Source organism: Tachysurus vachellii, chromosome 7 (assembly GCF_030014155.1).
Source record: "Tachysurus vachellii isolate PV-2020 chromosome 7, HZAU_Pvac_v1, whole genome shotgun sequence".
Lineage (NCBI taxonomy): Eukaryota > Metazoa > Chordata > Actinopteri > Siluriformes > Bagridae > Tachysurus > Tachysurus vachellii.
In genome coordinates, this window is record NC_083466.1 from 6,190,740 (window position 1) to 6,214,436 (window position 23,697).

Below are 23,697 nucleotides of genomic sequence, written 5' to 3' on the forward strand. Positions count from 1 at the left end.
TCTGTCATTTTAAACATTTATTTTATTGTTTTAATCATCTGCGTAATTCACCTGTGTTTATGACACAATAGTCTGTTATCAGAAATCTGTATAAATATTCAGGGATAACAATGTTTATTTTATTTATTTATTGCATCTTTGGGAGCTCAGAGTTTATAGTTATATACAGAACAAATCAATCAGATTATGTATGAAGTATTTCATGTAAGAGTGATGAGTGAAAGGTACGAAAAGTCAAAAAATCTATTTCTATAATTGTGTATAACATTCATTACGGGAAATGTTACTTTATACCTTTAAAACTACTCAGGTGTGTGTCAATGAATATTAAATGTTTTAAAATGAATATATATGAATATAACAGTGTATTGATTTTTTTGGTTCTTTTGCATTTCAAAAAATAAAAAAAAAATCATAATGTGCTGGGTGTTAAAACACAATGTTTAATATAAAATGTGTCTTATATGTATATTGAGTTTTTTTTTTTTTTTTTTACTTTTTATATGAATCAAAGTGTACAGAATACAAAACTTGTCTCACTTTATTATTGTTACTAAATCTCATGTACTGGATCTATAATATATTCAGCTGTATGAGTGTGGAGCTTCCTGGTTTGTTATAATAATAATGAAACACAAATAAATTCATTAATATTGTTTCATCACTGTCTTTTTTTTTAATCATTTTTGACTACATATATTTTACTGTTTTATAGTTATTTTGATTAAAACCATTTAAAGAAGGCTTCTAACACAATAAATCTGAGATTTATATTAAAATAATTCAGAAAGATCTTTCTATTTTTTTTTTATTCTGAACAGAAACAATATTTTAGTGTTTCCTGTCTCCTGTGTCCCACAACACTCCTCTTTAGTCAGAAACCAGCTAAAGTGAAAGACAATAATGTTTAATACAATTCTTTATGTATCAGAGACTACACTGAAGCTGAGAGTAGAAATCAAACACATGGATAATTATTTTCAGTACCTGAGCTTAGTTCTACTTTGCAGTGTGATATGTTTTGCTCACAGAAAACACTTTCTACATGGATCAACCTTAAAAAAAAAAACAAACAAAAAAAAAAAAAAAAAACAAATGCAACAATAAAAAATAATAAAAAAACAATAAAAAATAAAAAATGTAATGGATATACATTTTTTTTTGTAACCAGACATACAGGAAGTGATTACTTCTGTGCAGGACGTTAGGCCTGTTTAGGTTCCTGAAATCACTTTGGAAAGGAAAAATAATGTTAAACAGTTAAGGACATTTTAAACAAAATAATAAAACTTTAGCTTGAGCAATTTTAGTTGATTTTATTCAAATTAAAGTTTTCATTTTCGTTCCCTGTAGAGATTCTAATCCCTGATTCTAATCAAACAATAATTAACTTTATTAAGCTTCCTAACTGTTCACTGAGTCTGTGCTAGAGTGGGGTGTGATAAGCTAGCACTGGATCTGCATCTTTCACAACTCTGGGCTGTATTTCTGTGCTGGTTGGACACAGATGCTTGTTAATTGACATAAGCAAGTTCATGCCAGAATGTTCCTGCATGTCTGTGGGTAGCGTGGCCGAGTGGTCTAAGGCGCTGGATTTAGGCTCCAGTCTCTTTGGAGGCGTGGGTTCAAATCCCACTGCTGCCAGGGAAATGTTTCAAGGCATGGATTTAGTGTCCTGTCTCTGCTAAAGTGGGGTGTGATAACCTAGCAGTCTGGATCTTAACTTTGGTAGATATTTCTGTGCTGGTAAACTTACACGCTCACACTAGCTTGCATCCTGTTTCTGCTCTTTGGAGGCGTGGGTTAAATCCCACCGCTGTCAGAGAAACTTTTTTTTTTAATCTCACCTAAATGTCTGCTCAGTCAGTGTATTTGTATTTACAATGGTAAAATTTTGTTGCACAGTAACTTACACAAAGCACAATGGAGTTTAAAATATAACTTTATGTAATATGTTAACACTTTATGTAAATACTCACCAAGATGGAAATTCTTTGACATTATTTTGTGTGCAGGATTTGAAACGATCTGTGTTGTTATGGAGGAATGCACAGTGCATTGGGGGTTCGGCCTTAATAGTCCTGCAGTAGGCAAAGTGCTGGGTGCATGGGATTGATGAATGTGCAGGGTGGAAATTCAGCTGAATTCCACCCTGCACAAATCTGGCTGTTTTAATCAAGATTATCCTGCAAGATTTTTTTCAATTACCTTAAGTTCCCTATTATAGGCTAACCTGCAATTTTGTAAAGCTACCTCAAACAAGAGGCTGAGGCTATAGAGTGCCAGTGAACTTTGCAAAGTGTTGTGGGGTCTTAACAAAACAAAGGCTCACACTCGCGTCCCGTTGCTAATGCTCACAGCATTGTGTCCCATTGCCGAAATAGCTCAGCTGGGAGAGCGTTAGACTGAAGATCTAAAGGTCCCTGGTTCGATCCCGGGTTTCGGCAATTGGTTTGCTTCTAGAGAGGTGGCGTATGTTTGTATCATTGGCTAGGGAGTGCCGATAAACTTTGCAAATCCCTTGTGGCTTTGGATCTTGGTGTTCTTGACAAGACCTTTTTTAAACCTGTTTGGTAAAGGAATTGTGCCAGAAAGCTACATTTAAAGACACCGTGATTTTCAAATCTATCCCTGGGTCTAGGTGTTTTACAAGGGTGTACTGACTTAGGACCTGCTTAAGCGCATTTGCTTTAGGAAGTGTGCATGGTACAGTCTTTGTACACAGGCCCCTCCTGAGCCTGGGTTTACATGCAGGTACTGTGGCACAGTGGTTTTTCCAACCGATATAGCGGTTACACCTCACAAAACGGAGAAGCTCTTCAAAGTTTTCTTCCAGAAAGCCACACTGTTGGAACAGCTGTTGTGTACCGTTTGAAACCAAAGTCAACACTTCACCCACTTCTTCAACCCCACGAGTCCTCCTCCTGCAGTGTTTGGCCAGCTCACTGGAGGTGATGCTTGACAGAATTTGGGCTTCAGATGGAATATGGCCACCACATTTTTTTAAAAGCTCTGCCTTCTTTGCCTCTTTAAGCTGATGGATGTCAGGACACAGTGGTCAGGACACAGTTCAAGACTTGGCCAAACTTGTTTCCAATATTGGTCATCCATGTAGCTGTGTCTGCAATGCCACCAGCAAGACTTTTGGTAATCTATATGAGCACAAATAACACAAACAACCATCAAGTATAAATAATATTTGTAATGTATACATACACACAAGCAGATGTGTATATATATATATATATATATATATATATATATATATATATATATATATATATCGTCACTGTCGGGCGGAATCCTCGTATCTCCAAACCCATTATTTTTCAGGAAATTAAAGAAACGCGTATTTTTTTGAGTTATTAAACATTGTATCGTTAAAGTTGTTATTATACCTTATATTGCTATCACATACTGTTGTGTACCAACATTAACACAACATTTTCCCAAAGTCACGTTTTATCGGAGATACAAGCTTTATGACTTGGGAGCAGGGAGATACGAGATTATGCTGTCATTGATAAGAACGGTACAGACACAGACGTCGCTGCTGCCAGCAGTGTTCAATAAAGTCTGCGGTCACGTTGAGCCTTTTGACAAGAGACAAGGCTTCAATAGTTAACCAAAGCTAATGACTGTAGTTACATACATCTTCCTAAACTCTATTTTAAAGGTTTAAGAGCTATAAGTGATGCAATACAAAACACAATAAGCTGATTAGGCTGTCTAATAGGTGGAAATTAGTCTAATCTGTTCGCAAACTTACCTTCATGGCTCACGGGTTTCTTTCTGCACAGAAGCATTACAACTATCGATTTTTAACAAAACAGACCTACTCAAATGTATCTAACCTAACTATTTTCACTTGTTAGTGTCCAAAAAACAGTGCCAAGAGAGGCATTGTCTATAAGTAGGCTGACTTAAAGTCAGTAAAATAATAATAAAAACAATAATTTAATAGTGGTATCCAAAACATTAAATTTAATTCAAATATTATATTACAAAAAAAACATTTTAAAACGTCAATGAACATGTAAAATAAGTAGTAATAAATAGATATTTAAAATACATCAATAACACAGATAAACACAGATAAAATCATAGTTAAAGGAATAGTTCACCCAAAAAATACAATTAATAAAGGTCAAATTATCGTTTCACTACGTTATACGGCATGTTTACCTATAATAACGAGGCAAAAAGCCAGCCAGCTTGTTAAAGTGATGATGAGCATGACGGCAAAGGCAGCTACTTGTTGAACATAACGGTTTGCCTTGACTTTGTAAGATACAATCCTATCTTATCTGCAGATTTTTTTTTCTTTGAGCCCCACGAAAATCACTTTAGATTCCCGCGGAGTGAAGAAGAGGTGGAGTTACGAGGTTTCTCATACAGTTGAAGTGTCCAATGGAGTTAAGAGATTTGCGCTCAAGCTATTTTCAAGGCTTTAGATTGGTTAATAACTTGTAAAAATAACAGACCCACGTGGGGACTGACCAATAGCATCGATATGTGAAAAAATATGAAATTGACAAAATTTGGACATACGAGGTTTCGCCGCCCGACAGCGACGATATATATATCTCTGTGTGTGTGTGTGTGTGTGTGTGTTTGTGTATGCATATGTGAGTGTGTATTTACCTTCTTTGTTGAATCAAGCTTCAGAATTCTACCATATGTAGAGGTAATGACACCCTTCAGCTCATCCAGATGACCAACAGTCTGACAGGTATTCTACAGTTTGCCTTGCCCACTCCTCACTGTGAATTCCTTGTAGGGACGCTGCAAGTAACTTGAGCTGTTTCCGGCAGACCTTGACTTCAACAAAGTCACACACTTCCTATCAAGGACAAGCTGAGTAGTGAGGACAGCCGGGAATTTGTTTCTGTGGGAAGGATCTAGTTGTTTAAGCACCTCCAAACTCCAAGGGCATATAGGAATCCTACACTTGCTACAGCGAGGGTAGTCTGCTCCAATGAGATAATACCTGGAGTCAATATCGATGACTTCCCTCACTTTTGTGTAAATTCCAGAATGGTGCATTTTCATATTGCACTCATCACATTTTAGAGGGATGCCCCACATCTACATTGGAGCCCACAGAAACATTCGCTGTCTGAAATAGCTACCTGGATCAGGAGGTGAAGGGCTTGGTGGATAAAACCAGTTCTGTGAAAATTGCTGCTTTAGCTGTCCTGTGCTGTCATAAAGACACTGTGCTATGCACTACTGATCTGCTGGTTTAATAACTCTACAGAATTGCTTGGGGAGAAAACACCCAATTCACTTCTGGAAGCTTCAGATTGATGTCTGTTGTGCATGATGTTTGAGGAGCACTTTGTAAAGTTTCTTGTCACGCTTGGGTGAAACTGGACTTTTGGATGCCAGCAGCCACCGATATATGTTCTTGATCAGCTACAGGATGATTTTCAAATGACTCTCTGAGTGAAGCTGTAGGTGGCACCACAGTTGCCCTGCCTTGTTCTGCAACACTGGTGAAAAGGTGGTCATTTTCAATGTGCTGAAGCAGTCCAACTGCACCCCAGACTTTTTTGTCACACTGGTCACAACTCTCTTTGGTATGGTAGTCTAAGAGATGGCCAGAGAAATGCTCCGCCTCAATACTTTTGCTGCACAAAGCACAACTGACTGTAATATGTGCATGAGTGTTGGTTTGAGATGCTGGCTGAGCTGTTGTGCTGGTTTGAGATGCTGGGCGAGCTGTTGTGCTGGTATGAGGGGCTGATGCTGGGTGAGCTGTTGTGCTGTTATGAGAGGCATTAATTGTTCAGGGTGCCTTCTTAAGAAGCTGAAGCGTTACCTTTTAGGCCTTCAGCCTTGATTTTCAAAGTCCATTTCAATGTTTTTTCATCCGGCTCACACATGTGACAGACCAGATTGTGAAAGTGATAATAAGCAGCAGTGAACAGAAGTGCTTGGCAGTTCCTAAAGAACACCTTATAAGTTGACCCAGATGGGACTCGAACCCCCAATCCTCAGCTCCAAAGGCTGATGCCTTATCCATTAGGCCACTGAGCCTGCAGACAAAGGTTGCAGACAAAGGTTGCAGACAAAGGTTGCAGACAAAGGTTTCAGGAAAAACTTTTTTTTAAACCATATCATTTTTTACTGCTATCGCATGAGTTTATTATCCGCATTCACTCCAATCCTTCACCATTGTCCAGATAGATCTGAAAAGCTCTGGAAAGCAACAATTGAGCCTTCTTCAAATAAGATGCTTAAAGAAACACATCCCCAAAACATTCTGTTTAATGCAAGAATAAAAGGCAGCTTGGCAAAATCCAAATCTTGCTGATGCCACTACATTTTGAAGAGCATGACTTATAATAGAATCAGCTTGTAACATATGACAGAAAGTTCCATTTAGAAGCTCACATTGACTCAGGAGTTACAGCACTTAGGAAGCCTTTTACGGCACAGCTTGAAAGGAAGCAGAAGACAAACCTGCACCAGCCAGGAATCAAACCCAGTTCACAAGAATGGGAATCTTGTATGATACCACTACACCACTGGTGCACTGTGCACCAGGCTCTTTTGCTAGTTATCCTAGCATTTGTTGTTCAGGACCTGCAGGATTCTTGAACTTCAGGGTGCCTTCTTAAGAGCTAACTAGAAGTGCACCCAGATGCTACTCCAACCCACAATCATCATGTGAAGCTGAAGCTTTACCTGTTAGGCCTTCAGCTTTGATTTTTTGATTTGTTGATTTTTTGACAAAACAGTCAATTGGCCGAAACATAGTCTTAGTCACACACAATCGGTTGTAAATGAAAAAAAAAACAACAATGTTTCACTACTGATTAAGATTGTGAAAAATGTTTGTCCTTGTACAAAAATGCTAATGCAGAGGGATTTGTGATTTCATAGGAGATGGTGTATAAGTGTAAGTATATAAATATTACAGATTGTAACTGTAATTACACCTTTATATTATTTTATTATAACTTAATTTTTATTTGAGAATTGACAAACGTTGAATGTTTGTAAAAACATAAATAAAAAAGGTAGTATGTGATTCTCATTTTCTGAATTAATATTTAGAATATTTTTGTTGATGCTGTTATTGAATATGATTGTAGAGACTACTGATCATTCATTATACAAACAATGCATCTGTTTATCCACAGACTGTTTATAACTCAATGTCAATTGTGATGACATACAGTCACATCAATCAGCTGCATGAAGACTGCAGAGAACTGCTGTACAGGACCAAGATGGTATTATTAACAATAAACAACACTAAAGTCTCTTCTTGGTGAGTTGGGCTTCTGTTCCCCACATTCACTTCAATAATAAAAATAAATAAATATGTAATATATACATATTGAGCACTTTATTGTAAATATAGGTGTATTATAAAGATACACACACACACACACATATACCGGGACACTTTTCTGCAAGGAGTGGAGCTTTCCCAGAAGATCAGTGTGGCAAAGCATTTACTGCAAAACCCAAGAGGGCTTCCGACAGCACACATGGAACATGTACATGCTGTTATCGAGTTCCAGGAGCCTGAAAATTTTAAGGGTGAGGCAGTAATTCACCACCGCAAACATGCTAGAACTGAGACTATGGTATCACATGCAGATGTAGCTGCACCTGGCATGAGCCTGACTCATGTGGCATGTGAATCTTCTTTCTGGCCCAGTGTCAAGCATGATCCTGTGTGGTTTACTGGCCTGGATTTTCAAATCAGCAGGGTCATCACCCATCAGTGCCAGAGATGTATATCTCTGGGATATACATCCTTTCTGCCAGGTAATCACCCATCAGTGCCAGAACCTTTGCTAACCTTTGTAATAAGTGAAAAGCTCTATAATGATACTATTTATATAATAATTATTGTAGGTATAATATAATAATTGAGATTAAATTAAATAGTAATAATAGTTACATATATATATATATATATATATATATATATATATATATATATATATATATATATATATATATAGAGAGAGAGAGAGAGAGAGAGAGAGAGAGAGAGAGAGAGAGAGAGTTGTTATTAATGCTTGTCTTGTTAATAAGTTAAAATATAAATTGTTTATGTTGAAATAAATTGTATTAGTAAATAAAATTGGATAAATTTGGATAAATAAGCATTGCGTGTTAATCGTTCACTTTACAAAAATCGTGCACTGTACAAAAACTAGTTTTGTTATATTGTTTAAAAGATGCAACCATGTGCCCCCATTGCAGCACAATTATCCTGCACTACAACCCCTCTACTTATTTTTCTCTTTTCCCCCTTTTCTTTGCTGAAGCAGAGTGGCGCAGCGGAAGCGTGCTGGGCCCATAACCCAGAGGTCGATGGATCGAAACCATCCTCTGCTAAGTGCAGCCTACTTTCTAATAAAAATGAAATGGCTTAATATTTGTTGCAGTTTAGCTCTTAAATGCCTCCAGCAGAAACCCAAAATGCCAGAAAATCAAAACAGCAGTGATTTAATACAGCCTTTTGCCAGTGGCCTCCTAAGCCAGGGATTGTAGGTGTGCTTAAGCAGTGTGCTGCAGGAAAAGCATGCTTGTAGCAAAACCAAGTGATCAATAAATTGCAACCCTCCTCTCCTAGGAACAGCCTACATTTTAACTAAGAAGAAAATGGGATAAATTTCAGAATGGTTGCTATCAACCCTAATCGTTGCAGGTCATTGCCACAATCCTGGTGGCCTACTGGATGAAGCTTTGGCCTCTTGCATCAAAGACAATGGGTTTTGTCCAAAGACATTTCAGTTTAGCTCTTAGATGCCTTCAGCAGAAACCCAAAACGCCAGAAACTTAAAACAGCAGTGACCTAATGGATAAGGCACTGGCCACGTATTGTAGGTTTGAGTCCTATTTGGCAGGTGTGTTGAAGCAGAGTGGCGCAGCGGAAGCGTGCTGGGCCCATAACCCAGAGGTCGATGGATCGAAACCATCCTCTGCTAAGAGCAGCCTGCTTTCTAATAAAAATGAAATGGCTTAATATTTGTTGCAGTTTAGCTCTTAGATGCCTCCAGCAAAAACCCAAAATGCCAGAAAATCAAAACAGCAGTGACTTAATACACCCTTGCTCCGGTGGCCTCCTAAGCCAGGGATTGTAGGTTTGAGTCCCTTTTGAATGTTGTGCTGAAGCAGAGTGGCGCAGCGGAAGCGTGCTGGGCCCATAACCCAGAGGTCGATGGATCGAAACCATCCTCTGCTAAGAGCAGCCTGCTTTGTAGGATTTTATTTTTTGTAAATATTTTATTTTTTCAGGGTCACATATTGCACATCAAGTTATATTTTTAGAAACACAAAAACATTTTATGTTAAACATAAAACATTTTGCACCAAAAGTAACTGAGCCTGCTTTCTTCTGGACATGGAGCATGCTTTTTCCCCACTAATTTAATAAATAAATATCAACATTATAAACATGCATTTCCATGGTATATGATCAGATAAAGTTTGTTAATTAAATGAGATTTTTCATTTCAGTTAATACTTTCACAAAGCTTCTGCAGTAGGCTACAGACTGTAATATCTCCTGTGTGTCTTTTAGATCATGAACATACACTGACATAGAGCATGAATACAGTAGGTTGTAGCTTTGTAATGAAATATTATTATTATTATTATTATTATTATTATTATTATTATTATTATTATTATTATTATTATATGAATATTAATATAAATATGAATATGACATGTTTTATAATTCGTTAATAATAATAGCATATATATATTATTAATGCTTGTTAACAACGATTATGAAAACTTTTTTTTCTTAATCTATTATTAAATATATTTTTTATCCACATCTCGCGAGCCCTGTTACAACCTGTCATATCCGTTTATTTTTGTTTAAACTGCCTCTATTATGATGCTGTGTTCCATCGAATCATTTTAAATCCAAACACAACACTGAGCTGAATGGAGCAACATCCTACATCCTATACTACAGAAAGCGACTTTAAAGAAAGAAAGAAAACTCCATGGATTTCCGCGCTCTTCCCGACCAAACTCAGTCAGCTCACTGTAAGAGAACGTGACATTAATTTCATAGTGTTTTTACAATAAAGCAGGTTTAAATTACACCGTGTTACAGTCTAATGTTTTCTATCTAAACGAGATCCTCTTTTGAGGGTGCAGCCAATAGGAAGCGCGGTCACATTAACGCATGATTTAACTTAAACAACCTCGAACTTATCACTTATATATACTGCTGAAACATTACACACTGGATCTCGATAAACCAAATATACAAGTAAAAACTATACAAATCTGAAATCTCCAAACAAAATCTTCTCAAATAGCGTCTTCACTATGTTGACATACAATTTACTACACAGCAGGAATTCACTTTCTGATTGTCGCAGTCTCTTGTTTCACTCTGATTGGATAAATCCAAGTGCGCACTTATTTAATAGTTTTGAATGATGTCATAACATTCTAGAAATACTTGTAGAAGTGCTGTCTACAGCCAACAAGCAGACGAACAAGTACTTCAGAATGACAAATTTCGTCAGTTTTGCTCACCAGCTAAACCTGTACAGCTTCAGAAAAGTCTGCCCGGACTATATCAGCTTCATACAGCACTTTTAAAAGTTTTCAATAACACTGAGCTTCTATCTGTTGGTTACAGATCATTTAGCTGGGATGGAAGTCTGGATCAACAGCAGAAACTTTCCCATCAACTTGTGGCATTTGGTGACTGATCCTCAGATTTGTTCAATCTGCTGGGATGATACTGGGGAAGGAATACTGACATGTCCGGAGGCCTTCAAAGCTGAAGTGCTGTCTACAGCCCACAAGCAGATGAGCAAGTACTTCAGAACAACAAATTTCATCAGTTTTGCTCGCCAGCTAAACCTGTACGGCTTCAGAAAAGTGTGCCCGGACTATATGATCTCATTGGAGCAAGTCAGCTTCATACAGCACTTTTAAAACACGAACTTCAAACGGGCTAACCCAGTGCTTCTGGTCAACCTAAAGAGACTCATGCCTTCAACAAGGCCAAGCTTGCCGCAGGAGAGGGAGTGTCCAAGCAGTAAAGACCTTTCCATCCAATGCTGAATACACCTGAGAACTCTGCAGTGGTCAGTCAGTAGATAGGCAGAACAAACTATAATTTATTCTTTCATTTATATATTCATTCATTGTTAGTTGTCACCTAATGGTCAGACAGTTTGACTCCTAACCCTAAGGTTGTGGGTCCGAGTCTCGGGCTGGCAATACCACGACTGAGGTGCCCTTGAGCAAGGCACCGAACCCCCCCAACTGCTCCCCGGGCACCGCAGCATAAATGGCTGCCCACTGCTCCGGGTGTGTGTGTGTTCACTGCTGTGTGTGCACTTTGGATGGGTTAAATGCAGAGAACGAATTCTGAGTATGGGTCACCGTACTTAGCTGTATGTCACGCCACTTTTTTTTTTTACTCTGGTCAGTTTCAAGGTGGCTTCAGAACCTATCAAAATAAAACTGGGTGCTCTGATTAAGATGGCAGCCCATCACACATATTCACACTTATGTGCTATTTATTGGCATAACTAATTCATTTTCTGGCATGTAATGGGGAGGATGTAGGAGGTATGAAATCTAAGTACATTAAGCAGCAGACAGTATATACAGACAGAATTTTTCCGTGTGCACATTCATCCAGTCCAATGCAACAGGTCTCACATTGTGCAGTGCATGATGGGAATTTCAGTGCCTTCATACCTCATTACTCACTGTGCAGTTTGTATGCACCAGGTGATGAATAGTGAAAGATATAATAGTTTAATTACTCTAAGCCTCATATATACAGCCCGGTTGCATGCTGCTGTAGCAAATACAATAGTATTGGGCATTAGTATGATGTATGCTTGCATGCAATTTGGGATGTAGCCCAGTCCATTCATTCACAATTTCAGTGTTGACAGATAATAGGTAACAGGTATTTGTCCAACCTCCATGAGTATCACTTTATCTATCTTTTCCCCCCAAATATAGATTTCTAGGAAATATAAATTAAGATGACATATCATAATATCAGTCAATATAATTCTATTATATATTGTACACAAATACAATGTGCTTGTGTAGCCCCTGTCTCAGGGCTTATCCAATTTTAAATGTCTGTTCCTCTAAATTTGTTTAAGGACCTTTTAAGGCATGTGCCATTTAAATACTCGAGTTTGAAAGAACAACTGAAAGCATCATAAAGGGGAAATATTAAAACAAATGAATCAGTGCCACACACACAAACGGTTAACCAGGAATGTATATTGTGGCAGTATATGTGAATGCTTTTTTTCCCTGTTCTGGCACTTCAGAAAACCCAAGTAATTAAAATAAACTGTCAATTAACTTGAAACAAATATAAACAAAATAATTATAAGCCAAGCATTTTAAAAAGTCTCTTTCCTTTTCTAAGGATGCAAAAAAAAAATATGTAAGAAAAATGTCTCAGTCCAGGGCAATGTGAATGAAGTAAAGTCTCAGTCCTACCACTTCCCCAGAAATAACATCCAGGTTATCAAGAACAGAAGAACCAAGAGCTGAAAAGTCGATACATGACGACAAGGTGACAAAGAGTTTATCCAGAAGAATCCACTCAGATTATCCATGTTCCAATCATATCATCCAACAATTTGTCCAGGAAACAAACACCAGTCTGCACAACATACATTTTAAAATGATTAAATCAACACATTATAACACTTAAACATCCCTTCTTTGGAAACGTTTGCAAAACAAACTCTTGTTTTATCCATCTTTGACAGTTTGAGCACTAACACACTATTACATCATTTAAATTAGCACAGTTACATTTTATACGTTAGCAATTTTACTCTACATGTGAAAGAAACACAATAACATGAGCACTGCACGAAGCCTTACACGACACAATCTATTACTGTAGCGAGTTGTCAATAAAGCCTGTTACAAAAAGATCACGTTCTGAAATGTGGGAACACTTTCATTTGATTTTGCCCAATAAGGTGGATATATATGGTTTTGTAGTAAAGCCTATATTTATAACTTAAATCTCACTCATCATTGGGCAATTATACGATTCAATGTAACATTTCATGTCATACATTTTGTCATATATATATATATATATATATATATATATATATATATATATATATATATATATATATATATATATTTAATGGATAGTAGTAATAAGTTGAAAAATATATGAATGCAAGAAAAGCCTTTTGTGCACTGCTTAATACCATGATCTTTTTTTAAATGGTTCACACTTTATACTTTTTAGACAAGGTCTATCCTTAATCTGTTTTTAGGTCCAGTGTTTGATTTGCTCCCAGCAGCTGGTCTATAATAATAATAATACATCATCCATGTTGAGGCATTTTCGTGCAAAGCATGACAGTGCCAGATCCTCTGTCCAAGATGTGTCTCTCTCTCTCTCTCTCTCTCTTTCTGTGTTGTAGGAAACAAAAAAAGTCAAGATTGATGAGGCTCTTGTGAACATGATTGTCCAAGACTCGCAGCCTTTTACCATTGTGGAGGATGTTGGCTTCAGAAATTTTGTCAGCCTCCTGGATCCTACATACGTACATGCTCCCATCAAGGCAAACACTGAAGACAAAGGTGGAGAAAAGGTTTACAGAGGAGAAAGAGAGAGCTAAAGAAGTGGTTAGGGCTACAGCTGTGACCTTAACTTCGGATATGTGGACATCAATTCATATGGATTCTTATTTAGCTGTTACTTGCCATTTCATTGACAGTAAAGAACAACTTGCTATGGTGTTGCTGGGAGTAGGAAAATTTCCTGCTTCACATACTGTACAGCAGCAAACATTGCTGCAGTGAAGACATCTCTCATTGAGGAATGGGGGATTCAGTCTAAAATTAGATGTCTTGTCAATGATACAGCTGCTAATATGATAGCATGTGCCAACAATTACAGCTAAGGAGTACCATTTGCATAGCTCATGCTCTAAACCTTGTTGTTAAAAAAGCTATTGACTTCCCAGGGCTTCAAGACAGCAGGATGTCAGCAAGTGGTGACTGATGAGAAGGCAGCAAAGCTCTGCACCAACCTCATCACACTAATGTCAGAGGTTGGCTCATTATGAAACAGCAAGCCAAATGAACAGGTGGACACCTGATTGCTGATTGTTAATAAAACATAATTAAGCACAAAGCATCCATCTAGCCTACAGTACAGTAGTCTGTAAGGGAGATTTATAATCGTGTAAAAGTGTCTGCACTTATGTACCTTCAACATTCATGAGTTTGATTTTTTTTTCTAAAAAAAAAAAACAGTAAAAATGTCCACATTCACCATACAAAAAGTTATCTTTATTACATTTTTGTTTGGAGTTACCATGTGTATGCAATGGAACATGCTTTGGTCATGTATTTAATATATTGATTCATTTATTTATTAATCTATCTTTAATTTGTCAATCCATTGATTTTTGCTTGTAAAATTAATACGTTGTTTGGTTGTTGAACATTCTGTGATAGCGCTTTCACCAGCAGAGGTCCTCATCGAGCTCTGATTTGAAAAGCTTCGAGTAATGAACCTTTTTCCGATACAATTGGGTTGAAAGCTTCACTGCTTTAAGAAAGCTTCACTTCACCATCACTACAAAACGTACAGAGGGTGGCACGCGCTCCTAACCTAGTGTGTCTAATACAGTAATGATTTCCTACGTGTTGCACAATGTAGGTCACGTGACGTACTTACCTGTCCATTTTCCCCAATATAAACAAAGTCACAAACACAGGGCGAATGAACACTAACGTACAGATGCAGAACGAGTGACTAACAAACTGGGTTAACGAACAGACTGATATACAAACGGAAAAACACCACAACAAGCAAATCAGCACACAGGTTATCAAACGCGGCTCAAGTTCAACAGAAACACGAGCGAACTCCATGAATGAATGGTGGTGTGTTTAATTATGCGGGATCGGGTGTTGATTGGTGGATCGAAGAGTGATGTCACACCGGATAATCAAGATTGACAGGAAAGGTGTCTAATGGCAGGGATCTGAGGAGACAGATGGCGGAGAAAAGAGAGGGGGGAAAAAAAAAAAACCCAGAACCGACAAACAGCACGTAACATGATCAGATAAAGTTTGTTAATTAAATGAGATTTTTTATTTGAGTTAAAACTTTCACAAAGCTTCTGCAGTAGGCTACAGACTGTAATATCTCCTGTGTGCCTTTTAGATCATGAACATACACTGACATAGAGCATGAATACAGTAGGTTGTAGCTTCGCAATGAAATACTACTACTACTACTACTACTACTAATAATAATAATAATAATAATTTTTAATAATTCACTAATAATAATAGCTTTATTATTTTTCCTTTTAATATATTTTATTAATGCTTGTTATCAACAATTATGAACCTGTGCACACGTCATATCCGTCGTGTTTATTTATGTTTAAACTGCCTCTATTATGATGCCGCGTTCCATCGAATCATTTTAAATCCAAACACAACACTGAGCTGAACGGAGCAACATTGAATATCTGCACTAAAATAAAGAGATTTTAGAAGAAAACTCCATGGATTTCCGCGCTCCTCCCGACCAAACTCAGTCAGCTCACGGTAAGAGAATGTGACTTTAATGTCATAGTGTTTTTACAATAAAGCAGGTTTAAATTACACCGTGTTACAGTCTAATGTTTTCTATCTAAACGAGATCCTCTTTTGACGTGAATTAGCACAATGCTACTTACTGTGCTAGCGAACTTGGACACAGGTATAAATGACAGTAAAAATACTGAACCGAATCGATGAGCTTGACTTAAGAATCGATTTTAATTTCACAATAAAATATTTCCTCTGTTGTTTGGTGACTTTTCACAATCCTCACTACAGGTTTTACAGTAAAGCAGGTGTAACATAGTGATTAGACACATACATGATTAGCTCCGGACTTTTAGTTACAATGTGTTTTCTACCTGTAGAATGTAGCTAATCATTTCATTTACACAACAGCACAGTGAGGGTCATATTGTATTTAAGGGTTAATAGCAAACATTACAGGCTTTTATTTAATTATAGTTTATTATTATTCTCTCTCTCTCTCTCTCTCTCTCTCTCTCTCTCTCTCTCTCTCTCTCTTTCTCTCCAAAATAAAATGGATTTTAACTTAAAAATTGTATTATTATGTTTTTCTGTCTACAGGCTTCTTTATCTCCCAGTCTGAGGTACTGAAGAGTGCTGCAGTTATACAGATTGAAACACACACACAACACAACATTTTTGCTTAATATTGCAATATATTATAATATATTAACTACATCTATGATGTTTAATCAATTATTTTTTTCTACTACTAATTCTACTTCTAATTACATCAACAATAATAATAATCTTTTACTTTCCCAGCCTGCTGTTCCTTCACATCTCAGAAGCTTCTGACAATCTACATGTTGGAGTCAGCTGATCTGGACGAACAGATCAGGATGCTGTGTGAGTCTCACAGTCATATACAAACTTCCACACAAATACAGCTCAAATACACTTCCTCACAGCATGAGAAGTGTTTTCTTAAATACAACAGTGTCTACAGTCTACTGTCTACTTTACACTCCTCTTGCTTTTGGAATATGGAGCCGAGCCAAACCAAACAAAAGACAAAGCAGCATCTCTCCATCTCACTCATCTCTCTCTCTCTCTCTCTCTGCAGATGAGTACATTTTTCCCCTAGTGGAGAAAATCCACCCGACTGGGGCCAAACACATAACCAGGTTGGTTATCGAAGGAGAGAACAACTACGACCTGGTCAACTTGATTGCAGAGCCCAACCGTCTGCGTGCCCATGTACGTGTACACATACACACACTCATACATAAACACACACATAGAGGGGGTTACTCTTTCTTTTTTCTTTTTGTATGTTTTAGTAAATTGTCTAGATGTTTAGCAATATATAAATTGTGTTCTGTCTGATTCATGCAGTTGACATGAGTTAGCTTTACTTGTGTGGAAACAAAGCCACACCTACTAATAATGACTTATTTACAGATACTCACATTTATGTATATCACTTGCTTATTCAATCATATCTTGTGCTCTCACCAAAACCAAGCCAGCCAATGAGCGGTTAACGCTCAGTTCCAGTCCCGAGCACAGATAAAATTGGAGGGTTGAGTCAAAAAGGGCATCAGACATAAAACCTGTGCCAAATCAAAACATGTGGATCGGACAACCCACTGGGGCGACCCCGAACATGGAGCAGCCAAAGGACAACAACAACATACTTATTCAATCATCATACACAAATCAGGCAGATGAAACACTGTAATTTACTGTCATATTCATGCGTGTGTGCAGGTCGAGCAGATTGCTGCTGTGCTTCAGGCGAGGGAAGCTGGCCAGGACGTGGTAAGTACTCTGATGCACACAATAATTCTCAGACAAATGCTACACAATTTTATTCTGCAGTCATTACACACACTTTGCAATGATTGAATTTCTTCAATCTGCTCAATAGAAATCTGCTGAATAGAATACATGCGGAATGACAATTTTGGAATATCATAATTATTAAGACCAGAGCAATAATAGTATAATATTGTTATAACGTAATAAACTGTAATTAAAATTAAATTGGTAATTATCATTATATATAAAAGAAATATAACATTATAATCAGTGCATGTCTACTTTTCTTTTTTCAGCATTTTCCTTCACTCAAGAAGAAGAAGAAGAGGACGAGGAGAAAGAAGAACATCTAATATTTTCAATAAACTGTATATATTGTAAATATTGTATATTATATTTGATGTTAATGTATATGTAATGTTTTAATATTAAAAACTTTGAATCAAAATATTAATGACTGTTTATTTAATAATAGTAATAATGTAAGGGAAAATTCAGACAATTTTTATACTTTTTTTCCCTGAATAATGTTAATCTCCAATTAATGCAACAAAATAAAAACTTAATTTTGTAATAAGTGTTGAGAAAAATGACTACCAGAATCTAATTGTATTAAACTCAGACTTTATAGCACATAATCAGTTAAGCCTAAGTGCCTTAGCTGTAGTAGATAAGCTAATCAAAATGAAATAATCACTCAGAGAAACATGGATCAAAAGACGTTTGTTGATGAAAGGCCTAGTGAATATAAGTATAAGGATATGATGGAGAGGGAGAAGTACGTGGAAACGAGGAGAAGATGAGGAGGCATAAGGAAAGCTGCCTAAAATGGTGAAGATGCCAGGAGTGCTGGGAAGCTTGGGATGACAGAACTACTTTATATAGAAGCAAAAAGATGAGAAGGTTGAGGACAAATAATCCACGGAGACTGTTGTTAAAATCCACACTCGTGTTCTCTTGGAGTCCAGAGAGGAATGTGCAGGTTTCAGGAAGTGTCAGGCTTAAGTATATATATAAAAACTCAGAAACAAGGTTGAAAATATTGGGAAATCAGAAATCGTAAATCCATAAAAGGAATAAATAAAAAGGCCGTACGAGCTGAAAACTCAAAAATAATAGGAAATTAGGAGGAGCTATGTAAAATAGATAGGAGGAGACAAAATCTTAAACTTGATAATAATGGGAAATCGGATAGAGCATGCAAATTAAGAGAAGGATAAAAGAGACAGCCTGACTGAGACTTTACGCACTCGACTGCACAACGCTTGGACAATAGGATTGGCATTACCTATGGAAAAGGATCATTATTACGCATATGCGTTTCGCATTTACAGACTTTTTTTTATTGCTTTTGGAAGTAGGACTGCATCCTGGAGGTCAGCTATCAGGCCATAATGAGTGAAAGGAGGCCAAAAACCCCTGATGTTGCCACAATGTACCAAAGTCATGTGTGGCGTTGAAGGCGTACCTGCTATCAGTGTATACAGTCACAGTCTCAACCTCTGCCAACTTGCAGGCTTCTATAAGGGCAGTAAGTTCTGCTGCCTCTGCTGAGTAATGAGATGAGAGCTTACCTGAAAGTAAAATTTCATTCTGGTTAAATGAAAGTGTGTTCCATTTGTGGTGGCACATCCGATGGGGGGATGGGTGAATAATGGACAACTAATAGGTCTGTCATTTTTGGATGCGGAGCCATGCTCAACGTTACAAAAAACAAAGTGCACACTACTTCACACACTCTACACACTCCACACTGGTGCGTTTTCTTAAAGCAACACTACACAGACTGTTCAGTGTATGACATCTAATTACCACATGAGCAGACAGTTTGATCGGCTGTATAATCGCTCTCACAGTACTTTGATGTTATATACAAATCAGTGTTGACAGCGCCACCTCAAGATGAACACACCTAATGTCTGTTAGGGTGGCTGAGTGGGGGAAGAATAAGCTGTAACACAAGCATTTACTTGTACCATGGACTGTCATTGTAAAAACCACAAATGTGCTGTTTGTAATATATTTTATCTTAAAAATGTATTTGTTTTTGCAGAGATCAATGCCCTGATGTCGAAGGTCAACCAGCAAGAAGCTGAGAAGGCACTGTCAAAATGGTTCACCGGGGCAAGAGACAGAGGAGGACAGAGGGCATCAAGAATGCACCAAAGGATGTCTGTTTAAGGTTTTCTGAAAGGTTATAAGTGGAGTTGTTGCTTTTTACTGTGGTAGTTCTTGAATTTTGTTCTTACTTTAATTTGCCAACTTTTATTTAATCCAACTCTAAATGTAATGTTTTTCCAAAAACACTTTTTTGTAATTTTTTTTCCAATACACTTCTTATTAAAGTATATTGAAAGCTTTTCAATACACTCTAGACTGCTTCTAAAATATGTTTGTGCCATTGTGACAAATGTGGCATGAGGGCGAGTGATGGAATTTGAATGCATTTAAGTGTCACTGTGTGCTTTACTGTTGCTGTTCAGATTTGTCTATTATTATGGAAGCTTGGTTCAACCACAAAATTCTTAGTTTTTCTTGCAATTCAGACTTTGTTCTCCTTAATGTGAGAAGTAATGCCCATGTAGTCCCCATGTTGTGCCTATATACAATTAAAATCTGTGAATAATATGGATCTTGTGCATGTTGCCCAGCTAGGGCCCATCTAGTGGCGATTGCAATCCTGCATGAAATCCATGTGGGCAGCTGACATGAGGACATAATGGAAAACATGGACAATCCAATATAGGGCTCATTTTATTGCCCATTTCATACCCATTTGGGCCCTACTGTACCTTCTGAGACAAATGGACTCATTTTGTCACATATTTTTTTACTCCAACGGTGTTATTTGGCGGCGTTAAGGATGCTCATTCTCAGGGTAGATACTGTAGTCTGTTTTTATACACAGACAAATAACTACATTGTTATTATTACATTGAGAGAGCGAGAGAGAGAGAGAGAGAGAGAGAGAGAGAGAGAGAGAGAGAGAGAGAGATAATTCGGTATGCTTGTAATCATGTATTGGCTATAGACAATGTATATTATGTACAAAGTGCAGCCAGGAACACCGACAAGACAAGTTATCAACTAACAGGGAGAGTCAGAAGGTGATAGACATAATGGCTTCCTGGGACATAAAGTGCCCCACCACTTCATAGTCAGCACACCTGAGTGAACATGAGAGAGTGGTAATGTGACAGTATCCAGACATCCCAGTTCACCAAACAATCTATGCCCATAAACCCTCCAGATCTGCTCCTTTACCTAAGAATAGCTATTCATAAAAAGCTAGACTAAACAAATGTGTATTTACTCTTCAATAAAACAATGAGAATGTGTCTAAGTGCTAAATACTAATTAGAAGGCTGTTCCGTAACTGTGGGGTTTTGTAAGAATGAGCCTCATGAGCCTCTCTGTTCTGACTGGAGGAATTACACTGCAGATGAAGTGCATTTTATTGTCTAGTAACTTCACACACACACATTACATATATATATATATATATATATATATATATATATATATATATATACATATATATATATATATATATATATGTATATATATATATATATATATATATATATATATATGTATATATATATATATATATATATATATATATATATATATATATATATATATATATATATATATATATATATATATATGTCAAACTAATCAGTGAGAGACAATGTGCTTTAAAACAAAATAAATATTGACTAAATGAATGTGTGTGAATTAAAAGTGTGTGTATTACACATTAAAAGAGATGAATATCTTTTATTTGTACAGTCCTTTAAAAACAGACAATGTTCAAGCACCAGAATTTTTTTATTCACGTTATTTTATTTTGTTTCTGTGAGATATGTAGCCATGTTACTGTCCATGTATTGATGACACATTAATATGTTAAAGGTTTTGCAGTGCATTATTATTTCTGCTGATACAGAAATGCAGTGTTGAAAGCAGTGTGTAAACACTTTTATTACCTGACAAGAGGTTTTTGTTCAGTGTTACTAAGGTTCCTTTCAACAGAATGAGATCATCTCCAAAACTAAGGATTATCTTATTATCAGCATATTCTGATCTTTTACAGTGTTCAGTGTGAGAAAGTTTGAAGAAAAGAACTGTTAAATAAAAGTATTTTGATTTGAAATATTGTTTTGTGATTCATGATCAAGTATCTAAATAAGTAAATGTATCTAAAGGGAATTGTGGGTTTTACACACTATTGTTTTTTTGTTTTGTTTGTTTGTTTTGTTTTTTATTCTACCTGAGCCTAAGAGAAAGTTGCATGCTATTTTCGGGGAAGTCTCTCTCTTTCTTTCTCATGATTTTTAAGAGATTATATTATTGTTTATACATGTCATGTACAGAACAGCTTTACTCTGCTCGATCTCAAGAGAATAATCAGTTAATTCACTCCTATCTTATCCACACTGCATTGTCTCCCAGTCAAATTTATATTGATTATAAAATACTAGAACTGACCTTTTAATACACTGAATGATCTCATGCCACAGTACCTGAGGAAACTTTTCAATAATCTGCAACACCTACTTTGATCAAAATGTGCAGGTTATTTGGTAGGAACTAAAGTAGTAAAGTCCACAGCAGGGGGCGGAGCATTCTCTTACTTCACATTAGTGTTATCACTGCACGTTAAAACTTTTGCAGGAAAATAAGCTGGACCGCCTTTCATTTTCTGACTTTATCCCACTTTACATTTATCCATTTTATCATTCTTGAATTTGTATATTGCTGTTCTTCAGTAGGGGGGCATGATGGCTTAGTGGTTAGCACGTTCGCCTCACACCTCCCGGGTTGGGGGTTCGATTCCCATTTCCGCCGTGTGTGTGTGTGGAGTTTGCATGTTCTCCCCGTGCCTCGGGGGTTTCCTCCAGGTACTCCGGTTTCCTCCCCCGGTCCAAAGACATGCATGGTAGGTTGATTGGCATATCTGGAAAATTGTCTGTAGTGAGTGAATGAGAGAGTGTGTGTGTGTGCCCTGTGATGGGTTGGCACTCCGTCCAGGGTGTATCCTGCCTTGATGCCCGATGACGCCTGAGACCTGTGACCTGAGGTAGTTCGGATAAGCAGTAGAAAGTGAGTGAGTGAGAGAACTTAAGGTTTTCACATTGTTTACCTTTTTCTTAAAGGCTGTTTTTAAGGGTTTTAGGGATGTGGTTCAGTTATTATTTGGCACTAAACGGTCAATAAATTGTGTGCTAAAAGAAATGTCCTCTTGAGCTGTTTTTTCTTGGAAAAATCTTGTAAATTTAAATATTACAATACCAGTATATTTGTACAAGTATGTTAATACAGAGAATAAAGTAATGAAACTGCAGGAATACAGTACAAACAATAAACCCTGCTGCCAGTATTTTACAGTTAATTTACAGGTAAATCTTTTACAGTGTATCAGATACATAGGTTAAGAAGCATAATACGGCTAGTTTTACATTCAAAAGGTTTGGCAAACATAGCGAATAAAAGTCGTACATAAATGTTTTTTTTTAATTTTTATTAAAATCTCGCAGGATGTTCATGAGCTTTTCTAGTCGATAAACACCTTTAAATTGAGAGAGGATTAAGGAAAATACTCAGGTCGTTAACTCTTAGTTCAACGATCTGTTAAAGAGTAAAGGAGAGCTTGGTCTTCGGACCTTTCTCGGAGACAGAATAGACGTGGCACGCTCTGAAGTTTCCCATGTGTGTGGCTGGTCAGGGGGTTCCAGAGATGAGTGAATGGTCCAGTAGTCCACAACGTCTTCATACGTTTGGTTGCTGCAAATTTCTTTGTTTTTTTTCTTTAACTTCGTTCAGAACATATTTGATGTTAGGCTCATCTCACCATTCACATACGACAGCTTCAGCATTACCTTGAATTTTTTCCAGGGATGGGGTGTGATTTATTCTACACAATTTCAGAGCCTTTACCAGAGGGTATTTTATCCAAGGTTTAAACAGTTTTTTTTAACAATCTGAAGGCTTTCATGTGTAGATGGTACTCTTCAGGATCAAACAAACACGCATGCTGGAATTGACTCAGATGATCAATCTCGCAATTGTCTCTGAGATCGTTGTCAATAATTTTGTCCAACAGCTCCCCCATTACACCCCGGATGATGGCTAAAGCAGTGGTGGAAAGACAGCCATCGGTTTCATCACCATTTGAAGGCAGAAAGGTCAGATTTCTCTTTCTGAAGAATTTGCAGGTTTTTTCTTCATCTTTAAAACCAGAACATGTTTCATCATCTTTATCCAAGTTAGCAAGTGAGTTGTAAAATTAAGGTAAGAATTCCTGAGCCATTT

General features: G+C 37.0%; 4 non-coding genes across 4 annotated transcripts; 2 read left to right on the top strand and 2 right to left on the bottom strand.

Annotated features, from left to right (window-relative positions):
* The first annotated feature begins 1,562 nt into the window (after nt 1–1,562).
* On the top strand, nt 1,563–1,644 carry trnal-uag (transfer RNA leucine (anticodon UAG)). The gene has a single exon. It is a non-coding gene; the product is annotated as a tRNA-Leu (tRNA).
* A 730-nt stretch (nt 1,645–2,374) lies between these two features.
* trnaf-gaa (transfer RNA phenylalanine (anticodon GAA)) lies at nt 2,375–2,447 on the top strand. The gene has a single exon. It is a non-coding gene; the product is annotated as a tRNA-Phe (tRNA).
* A 3,522-nt stretch (nt 2,448–5,969) lies between these two features.
* trnaq-uug (transfer RNA glutamine (anticodon UUG)) lies at nt 5,970–6,042 on the bottom strand. The gene has a single exon. It is a non-coding gene; the product is annotated as a tRNA-Gln (tRNA).
* A 427-nt stretch (nt 6,043–6,469) lies between these two features.
* Nucleotides 6,470–6,540, bottom strand: trnag-ccc (transfer RNA glycine (anticodon CCC)). Its single transcript has one exon. It is a non-coding gene; the product is annotated as a tRNA-Gly (tRNA).
* Between the last annotated feature and the right edge of the window lie 17,157 nt (nt 6,541–23,697).